The 27,539-nt window shown below is 45.4% G+C and overlaps 1 protein-coding gene and 1 long non-coding RNA gene across 4 annotated transcripts in view; both read left to right on the plus strand.

The window, feature by feature from the left end:
- The window catches only part of PDZD2 (PDZ domain containing 2), a 378,550-nt gene that overhangs the window by 169,921 nt on the left and 181,090 nt on the right, over nucleotides 1–27,539 (plus strand). The window contains exon 1 of one of the 3 annotated variants that reach the window (XM_067730461.1): nucleotides 17,805–18,789. The exons of the other annotated variants lie outside the window; for them this stretch is intronic. The gene's annotated coding sequence lies outside the window, so the exon portion shown is untranslated. Of the gene's footprint in view, nucleotides 1–17,804; nucleotides 18,790–27,539 lie in introns of those variants that run through there. 3 annotated transcript variants of the gene reach the window in all.
- On the plus strand, nucleotides 21,888–24,891 carry LOC137220646 (uncharacterized). Its single transcript, XR_010941726.1, has 2 exons — nucleotides 21,888–23,725; nucleotides 23,840–24,891. It is a non-coding gene; the product is annotated as an uncharacterized lncRNA (long non-coding RNA).

Raw genomic sequence — 27,539 nt, forward strand, 5'->3', positions numbered from 1 at the left:
CAGTTATTAACACCATCCCCACCCCTTAACCAAAGCAAAATGGTATTAATCAGCACAGAATAACTTTCCTGTCCGGCATCATAATGGTTTTTTCCAACTCTGTTTGACTCTAATTGTTCATTCCTGCCAAACCACTCCCTCAACACATTTAATCTAATGGCATCTTTATTTTACTTGTTAAACTTAATTTTTCAAAATTAATTAGCCTATGTAGGACACCCCCTTGTCTTTGTCAAGCTCCTCCTGCCTCCCGAAATTCTTCCCCATCACAACCACCCTCCCATCACTAACCAGGCCCTGGAGTATTGGCTGTAGTTCTCCTCTGTCCCGTTTTCCAAGACTTATGGACACACTGGATCAGCCACATAAATGTAGAAAGCTGGAATCACTTCAGGATAAAGTTAGATGGGTTTTCCTGGGACTTTTGCACAATGTCCTAACTTTCTGATTTGTACAGATAGAGAAGCAGTTTCTCAGAGGCCTTTGGGAGATTTATCCTTCTACGCAGATTTTTTTTTTTTTTTTTTTTAGTTTTTCCTGACGAAGGCTTCTGCAGCTAATTCAGAGCCATTGTGGCACCTCTCAGACTCAGGGTTTACGTTCCAAAGTTGGTCCGGTTGAGAAACTCCCCCAGTGGAGAGTGAGGGGGATTAAGGCCCTCCTTGGAGCAATTTATGACACATGGGGACCCAGCTCCCTTTAGGTGTTTTTCCTCATCATGGATCATTAGCTAGTAGAAAACGAGATAGTCTGATGGAGGATGAAAGAAGATGCAGTAAGTCACAATGATTTGATGTTTGAGAGTAATTGCTTGGGAAGTGAAAAGGGTCAAGGTGGTTGAGCTTAATGGTACAAAGAATAACCAAGCATGGGAAAACTTGTAAACTGAGTGAAAAAGTTGGACAAAGATAAAGGACTTGAAATAACTAATAAAAATTATTAAATACAATGTTTTTCACCATAGTAGAAGACAAGAGTGCTTTAAAAGGGAACAGACGGGGGCTTCCCTGGTGGTGCAGTGCTTAAGAATCCTCCTGCCCATGCAGGGGACATGGGTTCGAGCCCTGGTCAGGGAAGATCCCACATGCCACGGAGCAACTAAGTCCGCGTGCCTAGAGCCCAAGCTCTGCAACAAGAGAAGCCACCGCAATGAGAAGCCCACGCACGGCAACAAAGAGTAGCCCCCGCTCGCCACAACTAAAGAAAGCCCATGCGCAGCAACGAAGACCCAATGCAACCAAAAATTAATTAATTAATTAATTATTTTAAAAAAGAGAGAACAGAGGCCAAAATTTCTAGAGTCCAAACCAATACATACTTATATACTGTTTTGTATCTTTTCTTCAACTCTTTACTGTGAGTGGTGAGTAAAATAAAAATTGCAAAGCAGTATGATGGTTCCTCAAAAAACGTAAATGTAGGATTACCACATGAACTGGCAATGCCATTTCTAGATATATACCCCAAAGAATTGAAAGCAGGACTTAAACAGATATTTGCACATCAGTGTTTGTAGCAGCATTATTTATAACAGCCAAAAGGTGGAAACAGCCCAAATGTCTGTTGATGGATGAATGGATAAACAAACTACCGTGAATACAGTTGACACTTAAACTACACAGGGCTTAGGGATGCCAACCCTCTGTACAGTGGGAAATCTGAGTATAACTTATAGTGCCCTCTGTATGTGCTGTTCCTCTGTCTCCACAGTTCTGCATCCCACGGATTCAGCCAACCAGGGATCGTGAAGTACTGGAGTATTTACTATTGAAAAAAATCCATGTATAAGTGGACCCTCACGGTTCAAACCTGTGTTGTTCAAGGGTCAACTGTACTTGGCTTCCTCCCAAAACTCATTCAAAGGTTAAGACACTTGTTGACAATAACTTGAAAGTGGCCGCTAGAAACAAAGGTGGACAGAGAAATGTGGGTGCATTCCAATTTCCTGGGCCCTCTAGAGTCCCATGTGAAGACTGCAGGGACAGGGCTTGCTTTCTTTTCTCTTGAAAGGTGTCAGTGTGGTGTGCACTGAGACAATCTGGTGAATACCTCAACTTGGACCTTGAGGGCAGCACTGACCTAGAATGTTGTTGTTCCTTAACCAGCATCACCTGAGAAGCTTACCAAACCTCCAGATAGATGGCAGCCAGGAAGAGCTGATGTGGTAGCTGGTAGAAGGGCCATGAGGCTAGAACCCACACAGACTCGCCTAGTGGGCGCTGTGGCCATGGCGGCGATGTCATGAGGCCTCCCCTGGGCCTGTGTGCCTGATACTTGTGGAGCACCCTGGGGCAGGGGGAGGCCAGGTTAGCTGGCTGGCTGCAGCCCTGCCTAGAGATGAGGGGCGCCTCAGGGAGGAGAGGTTTACGGAGCGTCCGCCTCTCCTGCCTCTGATGCAGAATTTGATGCCCTGCTGGACATTTATAGGACATTTGCCTGGATGATGAATTCCATTTAATACAAAGTAACTTCAGGAACAAAAAGCACCAGAAGCTAAGCCAGATTTTGTTTCCAGGAAGAGGAAACACCTGAAAAAAGCTCCTTCTATCCCTTGAGTCCTCTTCTAGGGTCTCCAGGTCTGGAGAAGAATGTGACCAGTTAGAGCAACTGTTCCCCCTCCTCTGTTGCTATAGCCACTGGTGGCCAAAGTCTAAAGATGTGGACTAGGTCATGCTTATACCCTCCATTTTTAACTAATATACCTCTTTCATCAAAGCTTCGGCATAAAGGAGTTTCCTGGAGTTTAACATGGCTGATTTCATGACAACAAGACATCAGTTTAAAGATGAAGAACAAAAAGTTTCTTGGGGTTTCCCTGGTGGCGCAGTAGTTGAGAGTCCGCCTGCCAATGCAGGGGACACAGGTTCATGCCCCAGTCCAGGAAGATCCCACATGCCGCGGAGCGGCTGGGCCCGTGAGCCATGGCCGCTGAGCCTGTGCGTCCGGAGCCTGTGCTCCGCAACGGGAGAGGCCACGGCAGTGAGAGGCCCGCGTACCGCAAAAAAAAAACGAAAAACAAGTTTCTTGAATTTATGGACACCCTTTAAAATTCGTTTGACTCTGCCACAGAAATAGAAGGTAGAGAAATGACTGTAAGCCGTGGCTTGGTGGTGACATCTGTGTGCCTGCTCCCCAGAATGTTTCGCAGTGCTCATTCCTGGTGATTTCTTCATTTTGACATTTCAAGCCTAAAAACCGATGGGTGACCTCAGCTTGTGGAGCAAAATCAGAGTTCAGTGACTGGGAAATATATCTTTATGAGGTTTATTTTTTTCTGTTATTAGTTGTCTTAAGTAAGGAGTGATCAAAAAGAAAAAAACCCTGAACTGTCTAGGAATATTTGCTCTATAGAAATATCTGCTGGTATTTCATAACTTTGATAGCCCAGTCAGGTGGACTCAACTCTCAGTTGCTTTTGAAACAAAGAAAGAATACTCTGTGTGTTATGATTGAGAGCAGAACAATTCAAATCATGTCTGTGCTGGAGTCTGTCCAGTATACACAATTCAAAGATAATGGAGCAGAATGGTGGTCACTGATGTGTGGGTATCACTGATGCAATTATTACAGCAGGAGACCACTGCAAGTTCTTATCCCTCAAATATCTTCTATTCCTTTCTTCTCTGTGCTGCTCGATTTAATGTTTTTACAAGTCTATCTTTTAGCCTAAGGATCTTGCCTTACTGACTAAGTGGTAAAGTTCATCTAGGAACGGTTACAGATAGCTCATCTTCTCCTTCAGTGATTTTTTGTTTTTTTTTGCGGTACCGGGGCCTCTCACTGTTGCGGCCTCTCCTGTTGTGAAGCGCAGGCTCTGGACGCGCAGGCTCAGCGGCCATGGCTCACAGGCCCAGCCGCTCTGCGACATGTGGGATCTTCCCGGACCGGGGCACGAACCCGTGTCCCCTGCATCGGCAGGCGGACTCTCAACCACTGCGCCACCAGGGAAACCCTCCTTCAGTGATTTTTAAAGCTGATATTTAACATTTCATCAATAGCACTAGAAATAACACAGTCTGGGGTTGGGTAGACATCTCTGATTAGTTCAGCGCCTAATATATAATGAAAGCTCAATAAACATTGAATAAGATAAATATTCCTTCTTAAAACGAAAGTCTCGATTCTGTGTATCCTGAATCAGTCCCATTATTTCTGGCAGAAGCATCAGTGATTGAGAACGTAGTCTTAAACCCCGGTGGATCCGGATTTGGAATTTCCATAATTGTCCACCTGAAAATAGATAGAAGTATTACACGTAAAGTGCTTTTTAATTTGCTATGTTTGCGAAAAGGCGTTCTATATTGATGTTCCCAATTTACCAGTCTGACTTATATGTTTTCGAATACATTGAAATGTATCCTTACAAAAAATAGCATGCTGGTGGTGTTTATGGAAGCTTGTTGCAGTCTTTTCTCTGTAAACAAGTAGTAATTTTATTGTTTTTGCAAAACCAAACAACATGATTTTTGCAAATTTCCACAACTCAATCTAAATCCTCCTTTCTCTCTCCCACCACGATAGTGCGCTAATGACAAAAGTGGAAGTGTAGGCAAAGGCTTTTATGATCACCTCTAGGAATTCCATTTAGAAGAAGGTGTCCAGTCTATCCAGGATTATTAAAATAATGTATGTTAATTCACTTTTGAAAGAAGAGGAAAGGTATATTTTAGTTAATTCCCCAAAATAAGAATCTATATAATAAGAATAATAAATATTGTATAAGAATCTATATTGAATTTTCAAACAGAATTCACATGCCTGAACTCCTCCCCCCAAATCCAGGCTCACTATGTCTTTGTTGTGCATTCTTGATGCTACACTGGTATGAAATATTCATTTTGCAGATGAGAAGGTATAAGCCCACTAGGTGAAATGACTCCTTCTGGGTCACATGATCACATGACCTGGGGGACCCCTTGCCCCCCAGGAGCTCTCACCAGGACTGGGCCCCAGCTCTGGAGGACAGGGGCCTCTCTCATGTCTCCTCCTGCACTGTTGCCAACAGCAGAAAAACAGGAAAAGGTCATCATGTTTGAGTTCCTTCGATTTGCTTTCAATTCCTTTACTCCCCCACTGAGGTCATCTTTGTGGACTAGCTCTGTTTCCAGGGTGTACAGAATCTTAATTTATCATCCCAATTCTCTGGAAGAAGACTTAAGAGTTCAGAGCACACAGAAAGACGAATGTTTGCTTTGGGGATCTTTCATCATTTTATCCTTAGTAATGACCGGAGGAGAAAAGGGGTTTGCTCAGAAGTTATAAATAGTCATGCAGAGAGAAAATGTCGTAAAACAAAACAGATTTTAAGAACTCGGCGGTGGTGTTCTAGAGTGAATAATTGAAAAATCTTTGGATTAACGTTGATGATCAAATCATGAGCAGATTTAAGATTTAGAACTCAGATCTTCTGCCTAAAAGCCAGGGCTGATGGAACCTGAGCTTTTAGGTGGCAGGGAGGAATATAATTTTTATTTTCAAGAAGCTCATTTTATTCTGAAGCTTTCTTTGACTGAAAGAAAAACTTGAAAGTTTAATTATTACATTGAGCTTTGAAAATGCCATGACTATTTATATCTTTCCTCCCCCAATATGTGTCCAAGGTGTAGTCATGTTCATTATATTTTTGAAGACTTGTTTTGATTTACAAAGTTCGTATTTGTTATCAAAATGAAAAATATTTAAAATGATAAGGGCAGTGCATACTCAATTCAGTAAGACAAAAAGAAGAAAGTGACCACCTGTAATCCCACTACCCAGAGGTAACCACTGTTAGCATTTGATGTATTTTCTTCCGAATGCACGAGCATGCACGCACGCACGCGCGTGCACACTCACACACACACCACTGCAAGAATGGTTTGTCTGGTTGGGCTACATGTGTCTGTTTAAAAGCATAAACTTAATCTGAATCCTATCACTTACGAAATGTGTAACGATGGGCAGTTTCTTAACCCCACTAAACCCAGGTTTCCCTAACTGTAAACTGTAGGAAAGAACAATTCCTGACGCCTAAGGTGATGGGAGAGTGAATGAGCGTATGCATGTAAAGGCTTATCACAGTGTCTGACACAGTGAGCAGTCAACAGATGGGAGCCATTGTTAGCTTGTAACTTTCTCTTGTCGCTTCAGAAAACATGTAACTCAAGCAGCCTGTTGGTAACTCTGAGAAACTACCCAGTTCTCATCAATTTCATCTCTACCTTAGTGAGCATTTGCATAGATGTGAACACAGGTTAGATTCCTTTTAGAGTCACTGTTAATAATAATGCGTCTGCATACTGCAGGCTCTGTGCCGGCACTCCACGCGTGTCAGCACGGTGACAGCTCACAACACCTCTTCGCCATAACCGTCATTATCCTTAAATATAGATGAGAGAATTCAGGCTGGCAAAGAAGAGACAGGATCCAAACCCAGGCCCCTTTTTCTTCCTGGGCTGCTCACCCTGACACAGCCCCGTCCGAAATCCCAAGCACATCCTTCCAGAAGTGCTGGGATGAGTCTGAAAGCAACTTCCTGGCCAGGGTCCAGCTGGTTCCTAATAGAGCAACAGCTATCTGCTAGGCAAGGAAGGCACCTGGACCAGAAATCAGGAAACCGGGTCTCTGGAAGTTCCTACATCCTTCTCATTGCATTCTTTTCCTTTGGAGAGGGTGTAATAATTATCTATCTTACCTTTCTCGTGGGGATGAGGTGATAGAGGAAAGTGATGATACCTAATAATATGATGGAAGTTGTAAATAGCAATGACATTCTCTACCTCTCTACCACCATGGCTGTCCTTAAGGATGTTCTCCTGGTAATTCAGTGTATTTCCCCCTTGTTACATTAAGGACTCTTTCCTGATCTCACCAGTATCATTCCTTCCTAACCAGCCCACCCAGGGAGCATCCGTATCTCATCAGATCTTGACCGCTACTCTGGTTCCCTCTCTGAGTTTTATCCACAGTCTCCCTTAATCCCAATTACTCTCTGTGAAAATTGGAAAGTAACTGCAGAGTTATAGCTCCCCTTCCTGTCCTTTCCCCCAGACATACATTTATAAATGGGTCAAACTCTCCACTTCTGGCATAATGTTAAATGTGCCCTTTTTGTGGCGCAATTTGTAAAGAGTATGGCTTTTGTAAACAACATGATTTAGATGTCCCCTGGGACTCTGGGAGGAATCCATTTTTTTCATTTGTGAGAAAATTGTTCAGGGCTTTATCTGGTCCCTTGCTTTTCCCAACTAGGACCTTCTCCAGCTACTGGAGAGCCATGGTGGACCAGATCAGAACTAGGGTTGGGATCCTGGAGTTGCTTTTCTGGAAGGACTTCCTAGAGTTGGAGAGCACGGGACAACACTAACCGTTCAGTGTTTCCTTAATGTAGTTCACTGACTTGTAAAGAGGAGAGGTTTTGATATATCATCATAAGACAGAACAAGTCAAGGTGAAGCCCTCGATTGAATGGTAATTGCTTGGGAAGGGAAGAAAGGTCAAAGTGGCTGAACTTCATGATGCAAAGAGTGATCATGGGAAGAGAATTCTAAACCAAGCCAGCGAGGTTGGACAGAGGCGAGGGACTTCAAGGGAGCTCTAAAGATGATTGCAAACCTATCCTTGTAAGAAGACGTCCGTCAGAGAGAGAAACAGAGGACACAAAGGATATTTTCAAGGGTCCCAAGTTTTAACAGTTTATGTGTTTTGTTTTCTGCATAGTTATTTGCCTATGAAGTGTAGATAGGATTTTTATAAAAACTGAGTAGCAAGTACAAACTAAGGTTGTCAAACTTAGCAAATAAAAAGTTCCATACAATATTTGGGACTAAATACTAAAAAAGTATTCATTTTTCACCTAAAATTTTAATGTTAGTGGGTCTCCTATATTGTATCTGTCAACTTTAGTACAAACCTGTGGAAGGAAGGGCAGCAGCCCCAAGGAGATGAAGACCCCTGGGGAAAGCAATAATCTCTAGGATACTGCCCCCTTTTAACTCTACTACAGAGTCTATAGAAGCCCTTCGGGGTAACTCAGTGCTCACTCTTGGAAGCCAGCTGACAAGGCTGAGGGTTGGGCCAAGCCTGGAGGTGGGTAGTGGCTACAGTGGGTTTTCTGTTTCTGAGTTTGTCCTGGCCCAGGCCCAGTTCTCAGGGGTAGGTCAAAGTAGAAGACCCCTGTGGGCTGCAACGAGTCCAGGGAATTTGGGCTGGTCCAGGGAACAAGCCAAGGGGAGCACGGAGTGGGAGCTTGATGGTACAGGCAAGGGAGGTAGAGACAGGGACGTGCTATTATGTCCTTGAAGGGAAAACATCGAATCATGGGCAGTTGACAGGAATACATTTCACGGGATTAAGGCTGGGTGGGATTCTCTGCCAGGTTAGCCGGAGTTCATGAATGCCTCTCGCAGATGGTGGGACTGTTTTGTTTTTATACGTAAATTATGACATGGATTTAGGAAATCAGATGGGACGGAGTCCCTGCTTCACATAAGTGAGGTCATCCCTGGGGGAGTTTCAAGATGCTGGGGAGGGGCACTTTAAGCCGACCTGTGTGAAGTCTTGACTGTGAAATGGGGGAATGAGCTAGGCTGTAGTGAGAGAAAAGGACAGTGTAAGATGTTCAGGAGGCTGTGAAGACTAAAAATCAAAGTGAAGTGAAGTGGGGGTCGCCCTACACCTTGGAGTGACCAAATGTAAAAGAGGTACAGTAGTTGCTGAGGAGATTTTTACAGGCAGCGAGGCGGGGTGGCGGCGGGGGTCTGGCGGTGAGGAACCCAGCAAAAGGAAATCCTTTTTGTAATTAAGGAATTCTGTCCTTCAAAAGGCACCACCAACCCCTTACTGCGAGTTTCATCCCCTGGGAGCACTAAGGCTCTAGAGATGAGTAAATTCCAGTTTCGGCACTCAAAGGACTGCCAGTCTAGCCGAGGCAGAGAGCTGTAGACAGAGCCATGCTGGAGTTTTATCAGAGATATAGGGAAAGTACGGGCCCGCAGAGACTCCCCTAGGCCAGGCGCCATCTTGTCTTGCCTGGGTGCATACAACAGCTTCCTCACCCCTGTCCTTGCCTCCAGCCAACTGGCCTCCCCGGAGCCAGCATGATCGTCTGACATGGAAATCCGTTCATGCATTGCTCTGCCAAAAGCCCTTCAAGAATGAAGCCCAAACCACTTCCTCACAAAGCCCTGCTTCTCCAGCCCCTGTCCAGTTTTCCACTCTCCTCACTCCACCTCCAGCCGACCCCACTTGCAGCCAGGCTGAACCTCTGTGAACTCAGAGCACGGCGCCCGTGTCTGTGCTCTGGACCTTTGCACTTAGCAGTTCCTCTTCCCGGAGTCATTTCTTCATCGTGCTAATGCCTGCTCATCCCCATGTTTCAGCTTCCAGTCACGTCTTCCGGAAGCCTTCCCTGACCTTCCAGGTCTAATTAGGTGTCCCTGATGGACTTCTTATAGCCCCGGAACTTAGCAGTTAGCCCACACTGCATTGGAACTAACGCCTGTTGCTGTATTTGTCCTGCCACCATCTCTAAGCTCACTGGACCCACGGTCAGTGCCGCTCATCAGTGTTTTCTCAGCACCTAGTGTGGCCCTTGGCTCGATAATTCATACCCTAAAGTAAACTCATTTGCTAAGTTAGACTTTTTCAGGGTGTTGGAAGAGACTCGTCCAGGTTCTCTTAGGTGATTGGAGTCTATCAAAAGGATCTCCTCTGTGTGCAGGCAACTAGAGGGTTCCTCAGAGCTCTGGAGTGGACATGAGTCATCAAGACGGCCTTTGCAGCAGCGGGGGATTTTGAGCTTAGTCTCGAATGTTCTCCAAGAGACCAGGGTAGGGAAGAGGGTGTTGCCCGAGCCAATTGGCCGCTCACAGCTGTCGGGTTCTTTTGTTAAACATCAGTAGCCTCCTATTATCAGGACAGGTTGAGAACGCTACAGCCTCAGTGCCAGGTGGTAGGTTACCATGAAAGCAAGTCCTTGACTCCTGCCATACTTAGAGCAGGTGTTAGCAAGTAGGCACAGAAATAGTCCTACCCCCTGCTTGGGTAAATTTGGTACATCTCCCCTGCTGTTCTTGTTGGCGCTCCATTGGACCCCTTCCCAGCAGTCCACTCTGAAGGGCATGCAGTAGTCCTCTGTGGGCAGAATCACCTGATTTTATCATCAGGCCCAGTGACAGAATCCTCCGTTAACTGGTAGGACCCCAGACATACGGAGTCCCTCTGCCGAAGCACCACACCCTGGACTCTTACAGCTCAGCAGGCAGCGACAGAGGTGGCTGTATGAACCGTTCTAACCCACTTATCTTAAAAATTTCTCATTCCACGGAGGAAAAACAGTATTTCTAACCTTCATTTCAGTAACTGCAGAACCTTGTGCTGCAGATTTAGGTAGTGACATTTCAGATGTCTGCTGCTGGATGGACTTTGATAAGTGTCCTTCAGATGCCAGCTCAGCCTCTGGAGTGTAGATTACAGTTGTCATCGCTTGATAGCCTATATCAAAATATTTTAAAATAAATCTCAGACAATATGAAGAATGGATAGGGACTTTCCAGGCAAGGGACAGACATAAGCAAAGCTCATGAGTGAATTACAGGTAACCTTTTCTTAGTTGATGTGAATTAAGCCCATGTAAATAGACCTGAAGGAACTTAAATGTCAGAGATTCTTTCCCATTAAGGTCCATAAGAGTGGCTTGGCATCTTTTTTCATTTGTACAGTGGGAATAATAATAGTATCTGCTATATGCATATGGGGGGAGGATTAAAAGACAAGACAGAGAAGAGCTTGGCATGATCCCTGGTGTACAGTAAATGCCCAATAAACATTAGCTACAATAGTTTTTACTGTTGTTGTTGTTAATACTAAGATAGTAATAGTTGTTTTCCCAGTGCCTAAACCAATACCTGATTCACAGTAGGCACTCAATAAGTAGTTTCAGGAATGAATGGTTTTTGTTTTTGTTTTTGGCCGCCCCGCACGGCATGCAGTTTCTTAGTTCCCTGACCAGAGGTTGAACCCACGCCCCCTGCAGTGGGAGCACGGAATTTTAACCACTGGACTGCCCGGGAAGTCCCAGGAATGAATGTTTTATATTCATTCATTCAACAACTATTTACTGGGCCCAGTGCTAGGCCCTTGGAATAAAATAGTAAACAAGGCCGCAGTCTCTAAGGGTAATCAGACAAGTGAATGGGCAGTGGGGATGCTATTGAAGCTGTAAGGAGGGCCTCAAATATATTCCAGGGGAGGCTCAGGGTGGGATCCCCAGAGGTGATGTCTGAGCTGAGCCCAGAGAGGCGAATAGGAATTGATTAGAGGTGATTCCGGAAGGTGGTTAGAGTGTGGAGGCCAATCCCAGCTTAGATGTGTTAGGCGCCCAAGGCAAGATCTTTCTTACAGTTCTGGGCAGGTAATTTAGTTCAGGTATTTAGTTCATATCCCAGATATGCTTCAAGATGCCTGGAAACTCAAATTAAGTTTTAGATTTTCTCATATCCAACCACACTAAAATCATTCATGGATTCTGACTGTAAAAGACGGAGAGTTCTTAAATTCTTCTTAAGAACTTAAGAAGCAGATGTTGCCACCAAGTCTGGAGAATGGGAGATGGAAGGGATCTTTTGGTTTTCTGGTTTGTGTTAATGTTATTTATGCTATATCCAGGAGTGTAGGCTTTTATTCTTGGGCTTCCAGTTCTTGCAACCGATCTTACTGAACCTGTTGAAGACCTCAGGTAATCACTACATGCCCTTTTTGCTTCCACTGTGTTTTTTAATCCATGTTCTAGATGAGAGCTCACTTGATTGGGCCCCAGGTTGTCTGTGGTTGCTGCAGGGGTGGGTGGGTAATGGACTAGGGTAGAGAGTTAAATAAATTCTTCCATGGCCTTCTGGCTGTTTCACCGTATCTTTGGGGTAGAAGATAGAATCAGATGAGGGAGCATTTGTAGGCTGATAGCCAAGTCACCTGGGAAGCCACCAGTGAGGAGGAGCTGGCCTTTGTCTAAGTTCTTCAGCTTTCCTAGGACCAACATTGACATCACTTTCACTGGGCTCAGGCCCCCAGTATTATATTGGGTTTATTTCAGATTTTCAGGTTCCTTTCATTGTGCATGGATATTTGAAGTTTCTGGTTCTAGGTTAATTAACTCCCACTTGAACCCCTGCCATGACTAGACCACACTCTCAAGTGTTTACTAGCAAAGTATCTTAGAACTCATACATTCACTTACCCATTTGTCCAAAGGTTTACCCAACAAAGATTTACAGAACACCTCCCAGAAGCACAGTACCGTGAAAAATAAGGAAAGGAGAGAGAATGGCAACTTTTATTGTTGATAAATTTTTAATAGCTCGCGGTGGGGTGTCTCGACCTCAGTACTCTTGCTACTGACATTTTGGATGGATGATGCTTTGTTGTGGGAGCCTGGCCCGTGCTTTGTAGGATGTTTAGCAGCATTGCTGGGCTCTACCCACTAGATGCCAGTAGCCCCCCTCCCCACAGCTGTGACTATCAAAAATATCTCAACATTGCCAAGTGTTTCTTGGGGGTCAAAATAGCTGCTGGTTGAAAATCACTGGCTTACGATATCAGGCATCATCCTATACCGTGTGCTTCATTTTCTCATTTAATCTCCCCTTTTCAGCAAGCCTGTAAGGAATATAGTTTGAATACGAGAATAGGAAGTGTTAAATGACTTACCCAGAGTTCCATGCGTAATAATTACAAGATTTGGACTTTAAATCTAGGTCTTCCTTATTGTACTATATCCCCAGACTGCCATGCAACACATAGTCCTAACTCCAAGGAACCTAACACCCAACTGGAGAGATGTGAGATGAATCAAATAAGTTACAGTTGCGTTCATTGCAGAATAAGTGATGAGAGCACGCAGGAGAGAGGCGCACTAGGGGAGTCACAGGTCACATCCTGCAGAGGTTAGAATGCTCTTGGAATATCTGTGGGTAAACACTTTGACTTGGATAGTGATTTTGTGTTGAGCAGTGACAGGAGGTGAGATTTGGAAGGGTAGCATTGGACAGCAATTAAGAGGAAGAGCTGGTTCCAGATGCAATCTTTTTGAGTTCCAGTTCCTCTGCCTACTAGTTGTGTGACCATGAGCTAATTTAGGTAATCTTCTGGCCCAGTTTTGTTGCCTGTAGGATGGGTTGTAAATAATAGTACGTAGTCTTAAGATTGTAATAAGGATTTAATGAGTTACTACATAAAGGGCTTAGAACAATATCCAGCATCCAGTAAGTGCTCAATAGATGCTAGCAAGTTAGTACTTGATTCTGTTGGACTTCAAGCGTCGGACTTCAAATACTGTAAATAATGGGAGCTTTTGAATCAAGGCCTGCAAAGATGCTCCACAGGTATTGCAGTCCCCCTTCCTGTGTTCATGGCAAGATCATAAATTGGTATCTTTGGGTCGGAAACCAGTCTCTGGCTCTAGACCTTCTCCTAGAGTACCAGTTCAAATGGTTCAACACCTCTGTGGGCGCTTTGGGTTTGAAGCATCGAAGACATCTTTGCAACAGAGATTCAAAGAGGGGAAGAGGCAGCTTGGACATCTGTTCAGACATTCATTCACTCATCCATCCATTCAATCAACATTTACTGAATACCTTTTTTATTCTGGGCATCACGTTTCTATTAACTACATCTGGAATGCCAGTAAGTCACCCCTCTGCCCATGTGTCGGCTGCAAGTTTATTGGATAGAATTGTCACTGTTTAGTTTTAAGACAATTCAAAGTTATTTCTGTGGCTTGTGTTAAAATCCTGAGGTTTCTTCTCATGCTCCCCTTGGTACCACTGCTGGGCTTCGTATTTATGGAGATCTGATGGCCCTGGATGTGGTTGGGCATCTTCTTCTGGGAATTTCCTCCTTCTTCCTCTCTCCAGCTTTTTATAGCTACATAAGGTTTAGATCTGTTAGCAAACACTTGGGTAATTATGCCCCTCTCTGTTTATAGACTCAGGATAAATTGTCCTAATGGGAAAATATCTGTCCTTTGGCGTAATTTGGACCGGCTTTTAATTTTTTGTTTGTGTGTGGTTCGTTTGCCTTTCTAAAAATCATTTTGATGTCTGTTTCACTTATGAATCATCTATTGTTGATGTACAACAGCACTCAATAAACCCCACTAAAAATCTTTTCTTGATCTAAAAGTAGTTGACGCTGGGAAAATGCGACCCATACATATGCCTTTCTCATGGATGCTGAATTAAAGGAAACAGTTGGATTTTAAAACTCTTAGGGAACATCTGATAAGAGGCCCATAGAAATGACCCACCAGAGCCTTAATCACCAGCATGCTGGAAAAACTCAATTCAGCTCAGTTTGCCTTAAAGCATCAAAGTCATACTACATTTGTATTCATTCATTCAACAGTCATGGAACACTTAACTATAAGCAAAGTTAGAGTATAGATGAATAGCTAAGTGTTTCTAATTAATAAAATAGAGATGTACTTTGATTCGATTTTTAGCTTTGTGGGAGATAGCAAGGCATACTTCTGATCAAAAGGCAAAGTCAGTCCTTCCTTCCTCTGCTATGCAACTGTGCTTCCCAGGCAGTGTAAACCTGTAGAAGACTTGGTTTTTAATCAGTTTGGGCCAACAAGAATAAATACTTCTTTTTGCAATGTTTCCTCCCTCTCAAGAGCTAAAAATAATGAATGAGAGGCAGTGGTGTAACAGTTAAGCACACCCTTTTGATTCAGACTAAATGGGTTTGAATTGGGACTCCAACATTTACTAGCTGTGTTACTTAACCTCATTGTGACTCAGTTTCCTTGTGTTAGAATAAGGCTAATAATTATATCCACTTCACAGGGCTACTACAAAAAATAAATGAGACAATCTACATAAAGTAGCTAGCACAGTGCCCAACATAATTATAGGAAGAGTTTAATAATTCATAGCTATTATTATCATTATCATCATCAACTAATATTTGTGTGCTCACTAAACAAAACGTAATGCTGTCCTGGGACTTTCCTGGCAGTCCGGTGGTTAAGACTCTGTGCTTCCAATGCAGGGGCCGTGGGTTCAATCACTGGTCGGGGAGCTAAGATCCCACATGTGGCACTGCAAAAAAAAAAAAAGGTAATGCTGCCTGTGTATAGAAACAATATAGAGGAGTGAATCTATAAAATATGCTTATCAGTGTCTGAAGCTGGGCGTATTTTTAGAGATACCCACCCAATAAACAAAGGTCCGATGAGATGTGGGCATATGTTTTAAGAGAGAATGATATTCTTTTGGCACTGTGTTTCTGAATTAGGGAACGTGTATGCTTAGGACGATTGCACGCCCCCCCCCCACCCATTCAATGGAGTATTGAGGACTACTGCAGCCCTAGAAGGGAAGGAAAGGAGTTCTCCAGCCTGGCTTCTGCCTAAACACACAAGACTATCACTGGGATGGAGTCTGAGAGGTGAAGATTGCACAGTGATGTCAATGTCAAGTCAGTGACCATTAGCATCAAGCACGTCTTGTGTCTGACCCAAATTTTAGTGTTGCACTTTGAGTCTCTTACCTCTTCTGTCTTCTGCAGAGATGAAGAACAGCTGGTCGGTGTCCTCTTTATAATAACCTTTCAAGTGGGAGGAGAAGACTGTTAAGTTTGCCTTTAGGCAGTTTTTCATTCTAGACTAAACAACTCCAAATCCTTTAACCTTTCCTCATAGGTTCTATTTTCTGTCTCTTTAATCATTTTGGTTTTCCTCTGGAACCTTTCCAGTGTCTCCACATTGCCCTTAAAATAAGGGGCCTCAGACTGGACCTACCACCCTATTAAGAGTCTATCCGCTGCCAAATTCTTTATTATGGGGGAGAGAGAAATGGGGAGAGACACTTTTCCTTTCATGTCAGACTCCCACCAACTGAACTCACCCCACTGCCGTGTTGCCTATTTCTTATCAGTACAACACAGATTCCTATTAAATGCACAATCATCTGTGATCCTCACATCCTTGTCAGTTATTCTCCAATCTAGATATTAAGCCCCGTTTATGCCTGCCATTTTGATCATCGCCCCTCAGGATACTACTTTTGTAATCAGCCATCATGCTGAACTTGAAACTGTTTTACATGAAACATTTCCTTCATGTGTTGAAGCCAATTTGGATTCTCTTAGCATATTGGCAATTCCCATTCAAATTAATATTACTTGTAGGCTCTGGGTGTGCATAGAGCAGTTTTAAGTATTATTTAAACCAGACCTAGGATAAAGTTGGAGGCCACATTTTAAGCACCCTTGTTTACTGAGCCACTGATCTCTTTTCCAGTCTCCAGTGAAACCCAGTGAGGGAAAAGACAGACCAGATCATATCTTTCTGGCCTGCTGATGAGAATGTCATATGCATTCAAAAGCTTTCCTGCAATTAAGATATTATACAGATGTGGTCAAATTTTAATTCTCAGCACATACACACCCTAAACGGAGCTTAGACACAGAGTGGTGGAGGAAGAGGGGAATATTTATTTGCGTTATGCTTAAAATCAGCATTGATTTGCACATCATAAATTACGTACCAGATGGAAGGGGTAGAGAAAGTTAGAAGAAAACTGTCAGTGGAGAAAGCAATCAGAAGGAAGAAAGGGAGCACTTCTGAAATTATTATTCGAAGATTATTCAATTTGAACCTAATTCCCATAAAGCTTCTCAGATACCGAGATGCCACATAAAAGTATGCTAATGAGTCCACCAGGACTACCACCTCCTGGCAGAAGAGAGGAAAAGGGGAAGTGGGGAGGAACTAACATTCTCTAGGACCCTTATAATATTTGTAAGGCAGTCACTTCCTATTAGAGAGTTCTGATACACGTGGCTTTTTCTAAAACCATCAGTTTAACTTGCTTTGACCCAGGAATTACCGTATTTTGAGGACTGGCTTGCAGAGCTTGTTCTCACTGGGCACGTGTACTGTTCTCCTAAACTCCATTGTCATTGTTGGTTGCCATGCCATACCACTTTGAGATATACTTTAGCCTGGGGTTTTGTTTCCTATTAGTACTTCCAAAGGAGGAACGCCACAGCCTGGCATTCCTGCCCGTGTCTGTGTTTGCTGTTGTGCCAACCTGAATGAAGCAACTGGGGGTAATTTCAGGACTGGCAATTATGATAATTATTTACCACGTGCTCCGCTGGCTGCCTCCGAGAGTGGGTAGATGTCCAGGCCAGCCTGGACGTGGGTTGGCCCCTCCCAGATTCTAATTACCCTTTCCATGGTCCCGAGAGCGGAAGCCTTCTTTCACCTCTTCCTTTTTAATTAATTGCTTTGAATTCTACCAGATCTGTCTATTGCAGAGCTCCTGGATGCCCAGGAAGAGAACCATAGCTTAGAGACATAGGGGTGGACAGTAGGACTGGGACAAGAGTCTGGCATGAACCCCGAGGCGTGGGGGTGAGGGTGTGTGCCTGTGTGGTGCAGGGCTTCTGGCTGTGGGGAGATCTGTGCCCTTCAACCACAGGTGGTCCCCATACCTCTAGCTCCCCCTGCGAGATCCCTTTCCAAGCTAGGTGAAAATGTGTTTTGAGCAGAAGTTCCTTAATCGATTGAGGTTTGGCACAGCGATGCTTTTCCTTTTCAACAAGTGTTCAAAGTGGGAAAAAGGAATAAAATACAATTGAAGTTTTGAAAAGCAACCTCTTCGTAGATCTCACTTCAACCCCCACCCCCCTCTCTGCCAGCCCCCATCCCTGCTCTAAGAAAAGCAAGCACTCTTTTCCTGTCTTCTTTGTATTCCCATTAATTTAAGACAGGAAGCCCTCAGAGGGTGTGATGTAAACAATTCGGCCTCGTGGGTCGGGCTTCCTCATCAGTTTGCAGCTGGAGATATGGCTACGCGGCCCAAGCCCATTCATGCCTCTCTGGGGGATGACTTGTTGACTGAACCACGCAGAAGACGGGAGGGGCGCGGGATCGGGAGAAGGTGTAAAGGAAATGCTTCAGTTGTGCAGTCACCGGCGCTTGTAATTCAACAGTGGTAAATTCGGTTTCTCCAGCAGAAGGAATCTGACTGCAGCTCTCTGGAAAGTCGTCTGATACCCTGCCCGGCGTGTGATGGTTGTGATTGTAGTTCGGGGCTCCCCGCCACCCCACCCCCAGTAAGAACCCGCGCAGCTGCTGATTATGAAACGGAGTGGTTATGAAATGAATTGAAGTCGGGGAGGTGGAGCTTCTCGCGGCGGCTGGAGGGAGAACTTCTGACCGGGCGAGGGTAGCTGGGTAGGGCGTCTTCTCCTCAAACCTGCTCCCAGTTACGGCTGGAAGCACCGCAGCAGTTGATACAAGCAAAGGTGTCTGCGTCAGAAACCCCAAACTCCCTGAAACCTCTCCGGGGCGGTTTCCTTTTTCCCTGCGAGGGGAGTGACCGGGGAAGGGGTTCTGGAATGCCGTGAGTTTTGACAAGTGAGCAGGGAAGTGACGAGCCGAGCCGGGATTCCATTACAGTCTTTTCATAACCTCCCAACCGGGGCTGGAGGAGGGAGGAGGGGATCCTCCCACAGACCTGCAGCGCTCGCAGGCTAGCCGTAGGGACTCCTGCAGCAACCATGCTCCAGAAGGACCGTCGGGGGGCGCACCGGGGAGCCGTGTCCCAGGCCGGGCGCCCGCGCTGAGCAGCCCCGCCCGCGGCCAGCAGGTGATTAGACTCAGGCTCGGCCCCGGGGCGTGTGAGCCCAGCCCGGGAGGATTACCCGGGGCCAGCTGCTCCTGACCGAGCCTCCACCGAAGGCGTCGAGAGGAGAACCACCCCCCCGCCGCCCCCCCGGAAGGTGACTTCACAACTGGAGGTAGGAATCGGCTTAGCAAACAAAAAGCTCGGGCGTCCCCATCCGATCCGGGTTGGGGTGCGGATCGAGGCTGCATCCACAGATGTGGAAATTGAGCCGCAGCCTCCGAGAAACGCGGCAGCCAACTAACGCCCGCGGTATTGATCTCGCAGATGACTTGGGTGTCTTGTTTTTGGCTTGGGGGATTTGCGTGTTTAGAGACGGTTTGTGCTCCTTGGGAGGAGTAACCGACATGGAACTGGTTTGTCAATTACTAGACAGAAGGAGGCGCCCGGAGTGTGTGTGAGCGGCGGGGCGGGGAGCGCTGGGGGGTTGGGGGAACCAGGCACAAGTCCGGAGGGGCTCCAGAGCCACGCTTCTTACAGTCACCTCAGAGAAGAGGTGCTGAAGCCCAAGAAGGGAGAGGCGGTGTCCAGCATCCCAGGCAGCTGTTACACTGTCCTCATCCCCGCGCCCGCCTCTGTCTGTGACTAGCAGGGGATGAATCTGGGGTAGAGAAAAGCTGCGGCTTCTCCCAGCAGGAACTGTTTATGATCCCTCAAATGATCATAATCTCCTCTGGAGACAGATCTTGGCCCTAAACTACTAAACAGCCTGCTTGGACAACTCCCCCAACCCTGATTCACAAAATGTTTTGGTTGTAGTATCCACAAATCAAAGATTTTAAAGATGAAGGCTGTTCGCGGAAAGAATGACGTTTTCTGTCATGCCGCAATTCTCTAGTAAGCAGTTTGTAAACACTAGGAGTGAAATAAGTCAAATCTTGTCTCATGAGATGGGGGGTGGGTAAAGAGGAGGGACCTACAGCTGTCACCCTGGGAACCAGTTCCTGCAGAACAGATTCCGTGTATGTAAATAGTAAACGCCTTTCATAAAAATAGGTCAGGCTGAGTTTCATATGGTCGGGGGGTGGCATGAACTCTAAATAATGTGGAAGTATCTTTAAATACACATAAAATATAGTACTTTCAGACTTCGCACTCCTATACTGTTCTGCAAGTCTAAATTCACTTTGCAAATGAACCGAAAAGTAAGGTACAAGGGGATCTCCCTACCGCCAAAAGTTCATCTGGCAGTCATATCCTCACTAACCTGTAGACAAACGTGGCACTCTTCTCTTACTGAGGTGTTAACAGGACCCACCCACGGTTAGTTGCCTTCAGGACTGCTAGTCAAACCCATTGTCCCTCAGGTGCTGCCCTGGGGACCCGTGAGTACGGTGGGCTTTGGGAAACCAGGCCAGTGTCGGGTTCTAAAGGAAAGAAAAGAGTCCTCAGAGTGTGTCACACACAGAAGCAACAGAAATAGGATGTACCAGGGAAAGTGATGGGGAAACCAACGTGGACTCAGAGTCTCAGGCTTGCCCGTGAGCTTTCAGCCTTGATCTCTGTGAGCCAGCACGGCTGGGCGTAATTGTCTGAGGAGATAGAGTCAATCTCTTCCTAATCTAGGGGGAAAGGAAGACAGCCGGCCTAAAGAGCAGTAAGGTGTTCCACAACTGCCTATCTGTTTGCCTTCTCTCTCCCGTGAGTTGCCTGACACCACCCTTGGCGCAACTCCCTTTTTTTTCTTTTTTCTTTTTTTGCGGTACGCGGGCCTCTCACTGTTGTGGCCTCTCCCGTTGCGGAGCACAGGCTCTGGACGCACAGGCTCGGCAGCCATGGCTCACGGGCCCAGCCGCTCCGTGGCATGTGGAATCTTCCTGGACCGGGGCATGAACCCGTGTCCCCTGCACCGGCAGGCGGACTCTCAACCACTGTGCCACCAGGGAAGCCCCGCAGCTCCCTTTAATCCTCTGTTCCTACTGATCTCCATAACTGCAGGCAGGTCACACTTAAGAATTGTTTCCTTGAAAGGAAAGAGTGGCCCCATTCCTGCCTGTTTCCCGGGCCATCGAGTTCTCATCTCCCCTGCTCTGCCAGGTGTTCAGCCTTTGCTGCCTTCGTCAACTCTTCTCCGTTTCCCAGAGAAAGCGAGTACCTTTGCCGCCTTCTAGAAGCGGGTTCTCCTGATCTTTGCCTGAGTTTTCATTCTGGAATCTGATTCATTGCCTGAGCTTCCCTTCCTTCCTTATCAAAGCTGTACATATACATAATTTTAAAGCCAGATAGTTCTACAAGACTTGTAACTAGAAAGAGCAGTCACTCGGCCCACCTCTCTCCAGCCTCAACTCCTGTGCCCCAGAGGCAACTGCTTCAACTCTGTCAGTGTTTCAGAGTAGCAGGTGCGTCCTGATCCTCCTGGTTCATCCCCCTCGCAGAGCCCTCTGGCCTCCTTCGCTCTGGATTTGCTGCTCTTGGGGCCCGAGGCACAGCGTTATCCTGGGATCCCCTTTCATCGTCATACCAGGGATTCATTTTGCTCCTTCTCCTGCGGCATCACCTGTTTTGTAGACCCTTATCTTCCTCTTTCTTTGTTTCTGATATCTTGCTGGTAAAACATCTTCTAGAAGTTCCTGAGAAGGGAGTACCCGGGAGATAAACTTTTTGAGATCTTCCAAGTTTGACTGATAGTTTACTGGGGTATGAACTCTGCATTGGAAATCCTTTTCTGAATTCCGAAAGCAGTGCTCTTCAAGGTTCAGTATTGCCGTTGAGATGTCTGTCATTCTAACTCCTGATGCTTTGAATATAATCATTTCCCCTTCTCTGAAAGAGTTTCCTGTCTTTGTACTGTCCTTTCTCTCTGTAATGAAATCTCATTATAATGTACCTTGCTGTGAGTCTTTTTTCATCCATTTATTGGCTTTCATTGGACCTTCTTAATCTGGAAACTCACGTTCTTCAGTTCTAAACTATTTTCTGGAATATTAAAAAAATGATTTTTGTCCTTCTCTCCTGGAACACGTATTAAGTTGAAAGGGGGCCCTCATAGATTGACTCTGATTTTCTTACTTTTTCTGTTATATTTTCTATCTCCTTTAAATCCAAATTCTACTTCCTGGGAAATTTCCTCATTTTCTCTTCCAACCCATATATTGAAGGTCCATGTCTGCCATCAAATTTCTAATTTCCAAGAGCTCTTTAAAAATCTCCAAAGTTTTCTTTTTATAACCTCCTGTTCTCATTTCACTGATGAAAAGCTTTTCAATTTTCTGAGGATCTCAGTGACAGTTGCTTAGAAGCTTCCCTCTACTCCCTGTTCTGTTTCTTTTCCTCTTAGTTTTTGTTTTGTTTTGTTTTTGTTTTTAAGTCTCTTACATGTTAAAGGCTTTCCTCAAATGTCTGATAATCTGGAACTGACTACTGAAAGGTTAACGAAGGTCTGCATATCTGGATGGGGCTGATACCCAGGAATAGGTCCACCTTACCAAGAAGAACACCTAGAACAGTGTTTCAGAATCTGGAACAATTCCTGGCACACAGTAAACTTTCCATTTAGATTTGCCAAGTAACTGAATGATGTAGGATCTTGCTAGGGCCCAGGTAGCAGTGATTATCAAGAGCTCCCCAGGGGAGGCACATGTGTGGCCGGCCCTGAGTACTTCTGCTGTAGAATTGTCCTGTTGAATGGTTTCATTGAAGGATTTCCACCTGTTGGTGGAAGGTCTTTACTTCTGCTGTAGAATTGTCCTGTTGAATGGTTTCATTGGAGGATTTCCACCTGTTGGTGGAAGGTCTTTCCTCTCAAAGGAAACTGACCAGGGGAAGAGAAATCCCCATACTGAGGGGAACTGGTGACTGCCGCATTCTGTGAGCCAGACTCGGACCGAGACCAGGAGTCTAGCATTTGGTATGGAGACCTTCTCTGATTTCCCTGTGTTTAAAGCACACCCCTTGCCTCAGCTACACTTAGTGTCTCGGATTCCACAGTTGTTCTGATTCAACAGAGCAAACAGGTCTCAGAATTGTAGGCTGTCACTTGGGAGCCAGGACTGAGAGGGGTGACCTGGGGTCTGACAGCTTCAGGCACAGTCTCCAGCCAGCCCTACTGCTCTCGGGCCCCTGACCCCCTCAGTGCCTGGTGCCCCCAATTCCAGAGACCCTGGGACTCTGTGGCATGAGTCCCTGCCGGCTTCCAGGCTTCCCATCCTGCTGTGCTAGGTTTCAGCTTTCTTTTGTCTGTTAAGTCAATTACCATGGGTTAGACCACTTCCCAGCTTCCAAAAATTTTGTCGCGGTCATTGTTTCTTCTGTTCTCTTTGTCTTTGAGAGTTTAGTGAACCCGTCCCCCCATACTTCAAAAAATTCCTTTTCTCTCATTTCAGTCCATCACGTTTACTGGTGAGTGACTCTCCCTCCTGCTCTCAGTTCTTTCTTTTGTATTTATATCCCTCTGCCGCGGGTGCCCACTTGGGACAGAATGCTAACAGGCCACGGTACACTGTCAGCTCAACAATAACCATTATAAATGTCCAGACTCTGAACAGAGTGGTTCTTGGGCATTTATACGAGGTATGTTAGCATCTTCTCTGTCAGGTCAGTGATCCTTCTTCCTTGTAGGTGTGGAGTATCAGGCAGAGGCACTTCTCAATGTGTTTGACGCTGTGGCTTATCAGAATTCTATCTGTGAGGATAACCGTGCGGCACGCGGACCCCTCTGAATATATTCATGTTCGTTTCCTTCTGTCCTCGCCGGAAGCCCATTGCAGGCTCAGTGGTCACATGGACCCAGCAGCATCCATTATCTGAGGCGATGAGTTCACTTCAATTGTGGTACCTCCTTTCCAGAGACAAGTGTAGGAAAGAGTATGCGATCCAAGTCTGGGCAATGAGGTGTGAAGGAATGTCTCTTATAGAGCTTCTAGGGAAGGTTTGTTCATTACTAAGAAAAAGACACACACAAAAACAAATGAACCCTTTGCTTCCTTGGTACACTGCTGTCTAAACGGCTGTAGGCATCTTGCCACCAGCCTTAGGATGAAACCAACATGCATGAGAGAGCAGATCCCAGGGAGTCGTCAAGAAGCACCATCTTTCTCTGCGCTTCCCATCATGTGAGATGATTAATTTCCTCCTCGTTCAAGCTATTTTGAATCGGGGTTTGGTATCATTTGTTGCCAAACTGATACAGGTGGATGTCGATTTACACGGCGTCTCTTTTCCAAAAGGAGTGAAGGCAGGCCATAGGCTCACCTTAAGGAAGACCTGAGCTGCCCGATTTCCTCATTCTGATTCCAAGCAGGATTCCTCTCTACTCTACTGATTTTCCAGGCAGATGAAAGTAATTCTGTCTTCCAACTTCAAAGGAAGGAATAACCAGTGAGACATTTTGAGGGGAAAAGAGGATTCCTTTGCTTTGGAGATAGCTAGCCAATCCCAGCGAGAGAACGTCTTGGGGCTGCCCCAGAAATGAACAGCGTTCTTAAAATGAGGAGGCCATGAAGAAACCCCGTGCACTCCAGCCTGTGAAAAAGCCAAGCGCGTACCACTCACTCCCTCGGGGGTGGAGGCTGGCAGGTCTGTCTGGACACTTGGTATCATTTCCTCTGTCTTCCACCCTTTGTCTTTCGTGTATCCCAGACTTGGGGAAGCTTGGACGATGAAATAAACTCCGGAAGTGCTCAGTGGAATGCAGGAGAAAGTAGACGGACCGTTCCTGTTTTCTCCTGTCTGACTCAAGTGGCAACGACACACTGTCTTTATGTTTATGAACAGGAGGCCCTCCTGATCTCTTCCATTCCCAGTATAATGTCAGCCTGAAGGGAAGCCTTTGATTGCGCTTAGCATTATACCATCATTTTCCTGCTTGTATCTGCATCTAAACCAAGACTGTAAGGACAGGCACTTCATATTGTAATATAGCCAAGATTTATTGAGCACCTACTACTTGCACTGTTACAAGCTTTACACATATGAACTTATCCTCACAACAATCCTGTGTAGAAGGTACCACTATTATTACTATCCCTGTCTTACAATGGAGATCACTTGAGGCACACGGTATTTAGGGAAATTGCTCAAGGTCGTCCAGCTTTTCAGTGGTGGAACAGAGATTCAGATGTCGGCAGTCTGGTTCTGGAGGCCATTCTCTGCTATATAGCATGTATGTTTCATGCTATATAATTCATCATTACAGCCTGAACACCCTTACACCATCTGTAGTATGCAATAGGGATTCAGACGTTACTGTGACTGAATAAACTCAAGGATTTTTCAGTCATTACTGACTTATTAATTTTAACGGCAACATATTTCCCCATAAAGTTAAAGGACCATAATCTGTTTAACTATTTCCCCAGGACTGGACATGTAAGTAGTATGGCCTAAGGTATCTGAGACTGGGACCATCCTGAGAAATCTCAGACATGTGGTCCCTAATTGGGAGGTGACCAGGAGACATCTTTATTTTATTTATTTTATTTATTTATTTATTTTGCGGTATGCGAGTCTCTCACTGTTGTGGCCTCTCCCGTTGCGGAGCACAGGCTCCGGACGCCAGGCTCAGCGGCCATGGCTCACGGGCCAAGACGCTCCGCGGCATGTGGGATCTTCCCGGACCGGGGCACGAACCCGTGTGCCCTGCATCGGCAGGCAGACTCTCAATCACTGCGCCACCAGGGAAGCCCCAGGAGACATCTTTTAACCCTCCTGTTCCTCCGCCCTCCCTCTCGCATTACTCTCCCCACCCTCTGCCACCCCGAGGAGCAATCCTAACCCTCATCCCAGCTCCAGATTCCCGTTACCATCATTGGTACCCTGCGTAAAAGCAGATGGCGTTGCAAAGGCTTCAGTATTCCATACTGCTAGAACTTTCTCCGGGGGTCTCTGTTAAAGGTTGAGCGTTAGTTGGCAGGGAATTACCGTTTGAACTGTGGATCTCTGAAACGCCGCCTGCCAAGTGCCGTTTTCCAGGTGGTTTCTCATAACAGGTCGTTTTGCACTTTTGAATCCAGAGATAATATATCTGACTCTTTCATTTGTTTTTTAAGACTTTTGGCTGACCTCTGGGATTCTTGTTTTAATTGCCAACTGATAGAAAATATAAACGGAAAAATGTGCTCGCGTGCAAACTTTGGAGTTTGTTTTATCTTTGGAAATTGGGGGTGGGGTGAGGGAAGAGGATTAAGGAACATTTAGACAATTTTGTCTGGTGGGTTGTCTTCTTGACAGTTTCCCTTGTTAGGCCCTAAGTAAACAAACACACCGCGGATCATGTGAGCACCTTGTAGATGTTACTTGCAGTTTAAACAGTTTCTGTTTGTATAAATTAAATCATACCTGAGATATGTTAGAAGACCTTGATGTTTAAATTTAGAGTAGTCCTATGGTGAGATCCTTTGGTAAGATAAATAATCTTTTTTCCTAGATTTTTTCTAGGTTTTTTTCTTTTTTTACATCGGAGATGTGTTGGGGACAAGTCAAAAGACATATTTGTCCCGAATACATCTCCAGTGTCTATGCACGTATGCATACGTGTGTGTATGTGTGTTCTCCATCCTCCCCTAACCCCTGCATTCATTCTCTGCCTTCCTCTGTGCCAAGGGGCTTATATCTATGAACTACAACACCTGGACTCCATTGTCCTGTTTCTGGTTGGGTTCAGCAATGGGAGACGAAGGCAGGAGGAGAGGGTGTCGGGGTATTTATCCTCCTCGCTGCTGTCCCCTCAACCTTGCTGAGGTCCTGACAATGACTGATTTCTTCTAAGCACTTATGGACAGCTCACTTTCATGGCTCCAGCATTTATGGACAGCTCACTTTCATGGCTCCAGCTCACACTGTTTCTCCCTTGCCCTTCAGACCTACAGGTAGTAGTGATAGTTTCCCAGCTGTTGCTAGTTTCTAGGTGCTTTCCTGTAAATAGTCCCCATATAAAACTCTCTCTAGTTCAGCCCTTTTGAGTGTGTCTCCTGTTTCCTACTGGGAACCCTGGCTGACATAGTGTGTGTCCGTCTCTTTCTCATACAAAATCTTGATTGTCATGTCTGGCTCTAAAACGCCAGTTGCGTTTACTGTAGCACATCTGAATTTGAATCGTATCTTGTCCTGTCCGTGAGTTGTCATCTTATTCTTGTGTCTCTTCTGTCTTTTCTGTTAGATGGTGAGGGACAGGGGTGTGGATTATTCTGCCCTCTCCCTATAATGTCGAGTACACTGTTCTACATACAGAGGTCACAACAATTGTCAACTCTTGAAGTAAGATAATAGCATACACATAGGAGGGCATGTATAATGTCGGTATGATATATCTGTGATTGTTGATTTTTTTAAATACCCTTTATTTGTATCTTTATCAGCTCATTTTTTTATGAAGTAAACAATGACCAGGTATCAGTTATAGGCAACTTATTATGCTAGGTATTTACATTAATTTTTTTTCAGAGTTCTTAAAGATTCCTAAAGCGGGTTTCAGAAAGAGCTGAAATAACCGAATTTTCAAGCTAGAAGGAATCTCAGAACGTATGTAATTTAGTTTCATCACTTTCAGGCGGAGCTTGGGCTCAGTGGTTCAGTGTTTTTTTCTGGGGCACGGGTAGTAGGTGGTCTGGATGACGCCAGAGCTTGGTCCCCTGACTCTCTGCCCAGGGCTTCTTTCCCCATCTTCCTCCAGTCGGTCAACCTGCTCACTCATAGGTGCTCTCTGGTGAAACCAACCTCCATAAGGTACCCCTTAGAAAGCCTCTCTGCTGCCCCTTATTTCTTCCCTCTGTGTTGCAAATGCAAACCAGATCGTCATGCTCTGAGCTCATAAAAGGGCCTAATAGGATGCAGACGGTGGATTCTAACCCAGGCTCCAACCTTAGCCCCACGTGTAGACAGCTGGGGGAATACTTGGGCCAACCCGCAGCCACTCTTGGCCATCCCCCT

The sequence above is a fragment of the Pseudorca crassidens genome, chromosome 3 (assembly GCF_039906515.1).
Source record: "Pseudorca crassidens isolate mPseCra1 chromosome 3, mPseCra1.hap1, whole genome shotgun sequence".
Classification (NCBI taxonomy): domain Eukaryota; kingdom Metazoa; phylum Chordata; class Mammalia; order Artiodactyla; family Delphinidae; genus Pseudorca; species Pseudorca crassidens.